Raw genomic sequence first — 8,564 nt, 5'->3', positions numbered from 1 at the left:
TGTGTTTGTGTGGCTTGCAGTATTCATGGAGTAAGTGCCCCTGAGCTGTTCTTATCTGAGATTTATATCTCAGGATGGGTTTGCTGCGGATATTCAGTGCTGGTGAGGACAGTCATTGAATGCTATGGCTATTAATCTGTCTGTGCTCACGGTTTGGATGGAGACCTTCTGTCCTGATGGTAGTGTTTGTGCTTACCTGCTCATGTGAGGGTCTGCATTCCGATGGGACAATGCTACCAAGACAAGAGTGAATTACACACAGTGGCATGTTTATTAGGTTCGATATAGCTAAATAAAGACTGCGGATCTGTTATGTGACCGGTCCTTATAGCCTATGCCAGGGGTGGCCAACTCCAGTCCTCAAAGGCCACCAACAGGTCAGGTTTTCAGGATATCCCTGCTTCAGCACAGGTGGCTCTATCATTGACTCAGTCGAAGACTGCACCACCTGTGCTGAAGCAGGGAAAGTTGTTTCTTTGGTTGATGGCGGAATTAGACATCTGGCCGCGGCCATCTCGCCGTGAGCAAGTCTCTGCCAGACCCTTCACCGCAGCCACTCCGCCACTGGACACTCAGTCGCTGACCATTTCACCAATAAGGTATTTAGTTTAAAGGGGTTGTGAGGGAGGGGGCTGCCCCAGACCCCAGCACCTCTCTTCCAGCGCCTCTCTCCCAGACCCCAGCGCCTCCCTCCCAGACCCCAGCGCCTCCCTCCCAGACCCCAGTGCCTCCCTCCCAGACCCCAGCACCTCTCTCCCAGACCCCAGCGCCTCCCTCCCAGATCCCAGCGCCTCCCTCCCAGACCCAGCACCTCTCTCCCAGACCCTAGCACCTCTCTCCCAGACCCCAGCGCCTCTCTCCCAGACCCCAGCACCTCTCTCCCAGACCCCAGCACCTCTCTCCCAGACCCCAGCACCTCTCTCCCAGACCCCAGCACCTCTCTCCCAGACCCCAGCGCCTCTCTCCCAGACCCCAGCGCCTCTCTCCCAGACCCCAGCACCTCTCTCCCAGACCCCAGCACCTCTCTCCCAGACCCCAGCACCTCTCTCCCAGACCCCAGCACCTCCCTCCCAGACCCCAGCACCTCTCTCCCAGACCCCAGCTCCACTCTCCCAGACCCCAGCGCCTCCCTCCCAGACCCCAGCACCTCTCTCCCAGACCCCAGCACCTCTCTCCCAGACCCCAGCACCTCTCTCCCAGACCCCAGCGCCTCTCTCCCAGATCCCAGCACCTCTCTCCCAGACCCAGCACCTCTCTCCCAGACCCCAGCGCCTCTCTCCCAGAGCCCAGCGCCTCTCTCCCAGACCCCAGCACCTCTCTCCCAGACCCCAGCACCTCTCTCCCAGACCCCAGCACCTCTCTCCCAGACCCCAGCACCTCTCTCCCAGACCCAGCACCTCTCTCCCAGACCCAGCACCTCTCTCCCAGACCGCAGCACCTCTCTCCCAGACCCCAGCTCCACTCTCCCAGACCCCATCACCTCCCTCCCAGACCCCAGCTCCTCCCTCCCAGACCCCAGCACCTCTCTACCAGCACCTGTCTCCCAGACCCCAGCACCTCTCTCCCAGACCCCAGCGCCTCCCTCCCAGACCCCAGCACCTCTCTCCCAGACACCAGCACCTCTCTCCCAGACCCCAGCACCTCTCTCCCAGACCCCAGCTCCTCCCTCCCAGACCCCAGCACCTCTCTCCCAGACCCCAGCACCTCTCTCCCAGACACCAGCACCTCTCTCCCAGACCCCAGCACCTCTCTCTCAGACCCCAGCTCCTCCCTCCCAGACCCCAGCACCTCTCTCCCAGACCCCAGCACCTCTCTCTCAGACCCCAGCTCCTCCCTCCCAGACCCCAGCACCTCTCTCCCAGACCCCAGCACCTCTCTCCCAGACCCCAGCTCCTCCCTCCCAGACCCCAGCACATCTCTCCCAGACCCCATCACATCTCTCCCAGACCCCAGCACCTCTCTCCCAGACCCCAGCACCTCTCTCCCAGACCCAGTATCTCTCTCCCAGACCCCATCACATCTCTCCCAGACCCCAGCACCTCTCTCCCAGACCCCAGCACCTCTCTCCCAGACCCAGTATCTCTCTCCCAGACCCCAGCACCTCTCTCCCAGACCCCAGCTCCTCTCTCCCAGACCCAGCACCTCTCTCCCAGACCCCAGCACCCCTCTTCCTGACCCCAGCACATCTCTCCCAGACCCCAGCGCCTCTCTCCCAGACCCCAGCACCTCTCTCCCAGACCCCAGCACCTCTCTCTCCCAGACCCCAGCACCTCTATCCCAGACCCCAGGCCCTCTCTCCCAGACCCCAGCACCTCTCTCCCAGACCCCAGCGCCTCTCTCCCAGACCCCCAGACCCCTGCACCACTCTCCCTGACCGGTGTATAATACCGGTATACACATACACGTCCAGAGAGGTAATACCAGTATACACATACACGCCCAGAGAGGTAATACCGGTATACACATACACGCCCAGAGAGGTAATACCGGTATACACATACACGCCCAGAGAGGTAATACCGGTATACACATACACGCCCAGAGAGGTAATACCGGTATACACATACACGCCCAGAGAGATAATACCGGTATACACATACACGCCCAGAGAGGTAATACCGGTATACACATACACGTCCAGAGAGGTAATACCGGTATACACATACACGCCCAGAGAGGTAATACCGGTATACACATACACACCCAGAGAGGTAATACCGGTATACACATACACGTCCAGAGAGGTAATACCGGTATACACATACACGCCCAGAGAGGTAATACCGGTATACACATACACGTCCAGAGAGGTAATACCGGTATACACATACACGTCCAGAGAGGTAATACCGGTATACACATACATGCACAGAGAGGTAATACCGGTATACACATACACGTCCAGAGAGGTAATACCGGTATACACATACACACCCAGAGAGGTAATACTGGTATACACATACACACCCAGAGAGGTAATACTGGTAAACACATACACGCCCAGAGAGGTAATACCGGTATACACATACACGCCCAGAGAGGTAATACCGGTATATACATACACGTCCAGAGAGGTAATACCGGTATACACATACACGCCCAGAGAGGTAATACAGGTATACACATACACGCCAGAGAGGTAATACCGGTATACACATACACGCCCAGAGAGGTAATACCGGTATACACATACACGCCCAGAGAGGTAATACCGGTATACACATACATGCCCAGAGAGGTAATACGGGTATACACATACATGTCCAGTATTACCTCTCATTTTTTACTGGACACAGTGTCCAAATAGAGGACAGTCCGACTCAGTACTGGACACTTGGCACTCTATTTACTAAGTGGCAGTAAGCCGTATAGCACCCTGGCATAATGGGACAGATTTATGAAGCGGTATCATACCAAAGCATTGGGTCCGATTCACTTGAATGGAATTCACTTGGAAGAGCGCTGCATGGTCAAAAAATGGTCTCCAGTGACCTTGGGTAATAACCACGGGAAGGTCAAACATACTCTGCTGTAAGGGCTTTCCTATGTAATCTACAGCAGGGGGCTCAACTCCAGTCCTCGAGACCCCCAACAGGTCTGGTTTTGAGGATATCCCAGCTTCAGCACAGGTGGCTCAATCACTGGCTCACCTGTGCTGAGGCAGGGACTAATTGAGCCACGTGTGCTGAACAAGGGAATGATTCAGCCACCTGTGCTGTAGCAGGGATTTCCTGAAAACGTGACCTGTTTGGGGGTCTCCAGGACTGAAGTTGAGCCCCAATATGGATGTTCTCTAGTTTGCTTCACTCTAGAAATGGTGACTATGAAGATGCTCTGTGCTGTACATAGCCGGGCACCCATCACTCCTTCGCCTGTTATTATTGCACTTTGCGCTTTTCTCTGAGCTCCATAAATAGTGGAGGCGTTTTCTTGGCACTGCCCGTCTCTCTCCGTATGCTTCCTAAAGCTAAATGTTTCTAGTATTCCTGGAGTATCATCATAAGCAACAGATGCTCTCCTGCCGACCTCCATCTGCCTCCTGTGGGAGGAGGCGCACCTCCCGCCTCTCCTGCGTGTTGCTATGGAAGTTGTGCACACAGGAACGGCTATTATTATCTTAACATTTTATTTCCCCTTATATGGTACTTTTATCAAAAGCCACTGGTAGGGTGGGCAGGTGGCCAGTATTAAACTGTACTGTCCTGTATTGAACACTCGGTCCTGTAAAAAAATAGAGGTAATACTAGACATGTATGTGTCCGGTATTACCTCTCTGGACATGTATGTGTCCGGTATTACCTCTCTGGACATTTATGTGTCCGGTATTACCTCTTTGGACATGTATGTGTCCAGTATTACCTCTCTGGACATGTGTGTGTCTGGTATTGCCTCTCTGGACATGTATGTGTTTGGTATTACCTCTCTGGACATGTATGTGTCCAGTATTACCTCTCTGGATATGTATGAGTCCGGTATTACCTCTCTGGACATAGTGACCTGACCGGCTTGGGGGGCCACAGGATTTCCCCCAAGCAAGGCAACTGCCAGGGGGCTGGGCAGAATCCTCCATCCTCATTGGCTGCTGCTCGGTAATGCAGCCAATCAGGAGGTGGTCTTAGGAGCCTGGGGGTGGGGCCAAGGAGAGAAGGAAACAGCATGGAGTGGAGATAGGTGTGTGTGTGCGCGCGTATCTCCAGCGCGCTGCACCTTTCACCATTGTTTACAGTATTTTTGGAGAAGCCGCCTGGCAACCCTAACAGTTACCCTCGGATATCTTATATACAACTTTAATACGTGCCCAAACTGCCAGTCCCGGGCGGGTCAGTCATTACCAAACAAAGCACTACAGATTCTGGTTCCTGATCAGATACATTAAGCGTGTCTGCCAGCTTCATCTTAACCCCGCAGTGACCAACTCCACACCCCAGTCTACGACCGAGCCACTGATTATGGGACGGATGCTGATCCACCTGTGCTGAAGCAGGGATATCCTGAAAACCTGACCTGTTGGTGGCCCTTGAGGACTGGAGTTGCCCGCCCTTGCCTTAACCCTTTTGCTGGCATAGTTTGGCAATGTGTTGCACGTCCCTGGGGCAGTGAAGGGGTTAAAACAAATATTTCTTTCCGATGTGATTTAATTCCTTGATGTAACACAGGGGGGTTGAAATGACAGGAATAATCCCCACGATCTCTTCATTGCCTGCACCCCTCTGCATTGCCGGCACCCCATTGCCTGCACCCCTCTGCATTGCCGGCACCCCATTGCCGGCACCCCTCTGCATTGCCTGCACCCCTCTGCATTGCCTGCACCCCTCTCTGTGTGTTGGAAAGACCCCTCACCATGCCTCCTTCAGGTCATCTGAAGATCCTCTGCTCCCCACTGTCCTCTTCTCGCTTCCAAGTCCAGCGCTATCAATTAAGAAAACGACGAGGGAGGTGTCAGTCGGGGGGGGGGGTAATCTGGGGGCTCAAAATGTAACAGCGTTGTTACGGGGGGGGGGGGGGTATGGGGATCTGGGGGCTCAAAATGTAACAGCGTTGTTAAACAGGAGGCGCCATCGGCTTATTTCTGTGTTACTTGCGTTGCAGCTATACCCTGCGGGAAGCTTTCATCGCAGCTCTTCTATAGGCGCTTCTAACGAGGGGGATTTAGTCAGTGATGCATATGGCAATTAATGATAACTTGTACCTATGTAAGGCATTGTACATGCTCTCCAATTAGAGCCCAGGTAAATATATACCCCCAGCTGTGAGGTGACACCACATAGGCACATCCCCGGTGTTCGGGGTCTTGTGGCAGCCGTCCTGGATTTACCTTACTATTGTAGAGTCCCCCTTCCACGGCCCCGCAAATCTACTACACATTCACCAGATAACAGGCAGGGCACCCCTCGCCCTGACTCCCAAGGAGAAGCAGGAGGAAAACGTGGTACAGTACTTTAAACGACTTATTTACAACTTCTCGCATCCCTATCAAATTACCCATCGTTCATTGTGTGTCCTATTCCTAACCACTTCTCCAACTGCCCAACTCCGCCATTCAAATCCCAACTATCACCCCTGGAATCCGACCCCACCCCCAGTACACATATAACGGCGATAAGTAAGAGGGTCACTGTCCCACAGAGCTTACAATCTCAAGGGAAGAAGCAAGGAATGGAAGATGGTTCGGTGGGGCTAGCACGCCGGGTGTAAGTTATCTATAATAAGGCCCCCAAATAAAGAACAAATTTGCACCTGGTTAATAGTGTTTTGGAGCTCAGGGGGGTAGCTCTCGGCATATTAAAGGAACAACAGGTTCCTTATCTCACCAAAAAGAAAATCTTTTCCACATCTGACAGTCTGCTTAGCACAAGGGATTTGGGAAAAGAAGAAAGCTTGACCCTCCCTCACCCCAGAGGAAGAGAGAGGATATAAACAGAAATCCTGTCGTGCCTCAGTGCTCCCAGCTTCATCCCTACAGAGTGTGCCTTGTTCTCCAAGTCCCCGCGGACCTGCGGTATCACCCTACAGCCGGAGCAGACACAGGACCCGAGGAGCCTCAGGAGCTAAGGTTTCTAGCTGATAACAAAGGCCCAGCTGAAGCAGTAACTGGACCCTGGGCCTGATGGCCCTTTTAATCCAATCTTTTCAACCTGACTTTGATTGCGGCCCCCCATCCCAGAGTGCTTATATACGGCGAGGAGGTTTGGAAAGAGGGGGTAATGTTCTCCCTCACTCGCATTGTGCAGAGTTGCCCTCTGTGTGCTGCCCTTGGGGCAGTTGGGGCACACTGAGAGGTTTTAAGAGCTCCAAACAATATCATTTCATAGCTGGAAAATGTGCATGCTGATCCATTAGGCGGAGATTATACCAAGAGCTGCAGGGCGGCAGCGCTATTCTGTGACATCACCCTGCGCTTCCGCTGAGCGGCATCTTGATTATTCCGGGGCAGAGGAAGCTTAGTTTCGAAGTCTCTTCCCCAGCCGGCCGCTGTGCAGTATGGCGCGCCACGACCGTCGCCCCCGCGCTATGAGCACTTCCATTGTAGGTATGCTACTTGTTTTGGCGCCGCGCGCGTTTTGTGGTATAAACACGGCCTTAGAAGGTGTCACATACTACAACGTATCTACATCCCTAGCCTGAATATTAAGGTGCCCCCACCCCAGCATCATTAGACACAATATAAGGGGGCTATTTACTTATCAAAGTCTCCTGAGAAAAGTGCAGCAAAAAAACAAACCCAAACTGGCCACGGATTCCACTCCCACTGCAGGGGATGTGCCACGGGCTGCAGCGGCATTTCTAGGGTTAGTGGCAGAGGCTTGCACTACGTATATAGATATATGTTGCTGATGAAGACCGTGCGTTTACACCACAATGGGGAGGGGATAGAGTGCGCGGCGGATCACTGCCCCACGGAATCCTTAACAGGAGAGACCTAAATCTGCCCCTGTTCCCGTGATACAATGTTCCACTTCTGTGTAATGCGGCAGGCAGGAGCTGCCAGGGGTCCGTGTTAAAATGGACAAGAAGCAAAAAGGGACACTGTGTGCTCATTTACATGTCATTACCCAGAATCCCTGGCGGCAGTGGAAGCAGTGAATCCTACGAGATAATGGAAAACGACGTGAATGTGCTCACAAGGGGTGTTCTTTATTTGCTAATTCTTACTGAAACTATGATACATATTGGGGGTCAGTGCCGGTAGCACAGTGCTAACTGCGGCCCAGGAGTCAGACCTGCAGGGCAGAGGTAAGGAGTATAGCACCGACCCGTGACCTGAGATCTAGGGCCTAGACAAGCAAGAATAGTCAGGTCTGGTTCCGAGGCTGTGGCCAGGCGGCAGGCACGAATATACAGGTCTAAGTTATACGGGGGGCCACTCTCAGTCAGTTATACGGGGGGCCGCTCTCGCTGTGAGTTATACGGGGGGCCGCTCTCAGTGAGTTATACGGGGGGGGGCGCTCGCTGTCAGTTATACGGGGGGCCGCTCTCAGTGAGTTATACGGGGGCCGCTCTCAGTGAGTTATACGGGGGCCGCTCTCGGTGAATTATACGGGGGCTGCTCTCAGTGAGTTATACGGGGGCCGCTCTCAGTGAGTTATACGGGGGCCGCTCTCAGTGAGTTATACGGGGGCCACTCAGTGAGTTATACGGGGGCCCCTCTCAGTGAGTTATACGGGGGCCGCTCTCAGTGAGTTATACGGGGGCCACTCTCAGTGAGTTATACGGGGGGCCCCTCTCGCTGTGAGTTATACGGGGGCCGCTCTCAGTGAGTTATACGGGGGCCGCTCTCAGTGAGTTATACGGGGGGGCCCCTCTCGCTGTGAGTTATACGGGGGCCGCTCTCAGTGAGTTATACGGGGGCCGCTCTCAGTGAGTTATACGGGGGGCCCCTGTCGCTGTGAGTTATACGGGGGCCGCTCTCAGTGAGTTATACGGGGGCCCCTCTCAGTGAGTTATACGGGGGCCGCTCTCAGTGAGTTATACGGGGGCCGCTCTCAGTGAGTTATACGGGGGCCACTCTCAGTGAGTTATACGGGGGGCCGCTCTCGCTGTGAGTTATACGGGGGCCGCTCTCA

The sequence above is a fragment of the Ascaphus truei genome, chromosome 16, assembly GCF_040206685.1.
Source record: "Ascaphus truei isolate aAscTru1 chromosome 16, aAscTru1.hap1, whole genome shotgun sequence".
NCBI classification, from domain to species: Eukaryota; Metazoa; Chordata; class Amphibia; order Anura; family Ascaphidae; genus Ascaphus; species Ascaphus truei.
Note: the sequence above shows the minus strand (reverse complement) of the source record.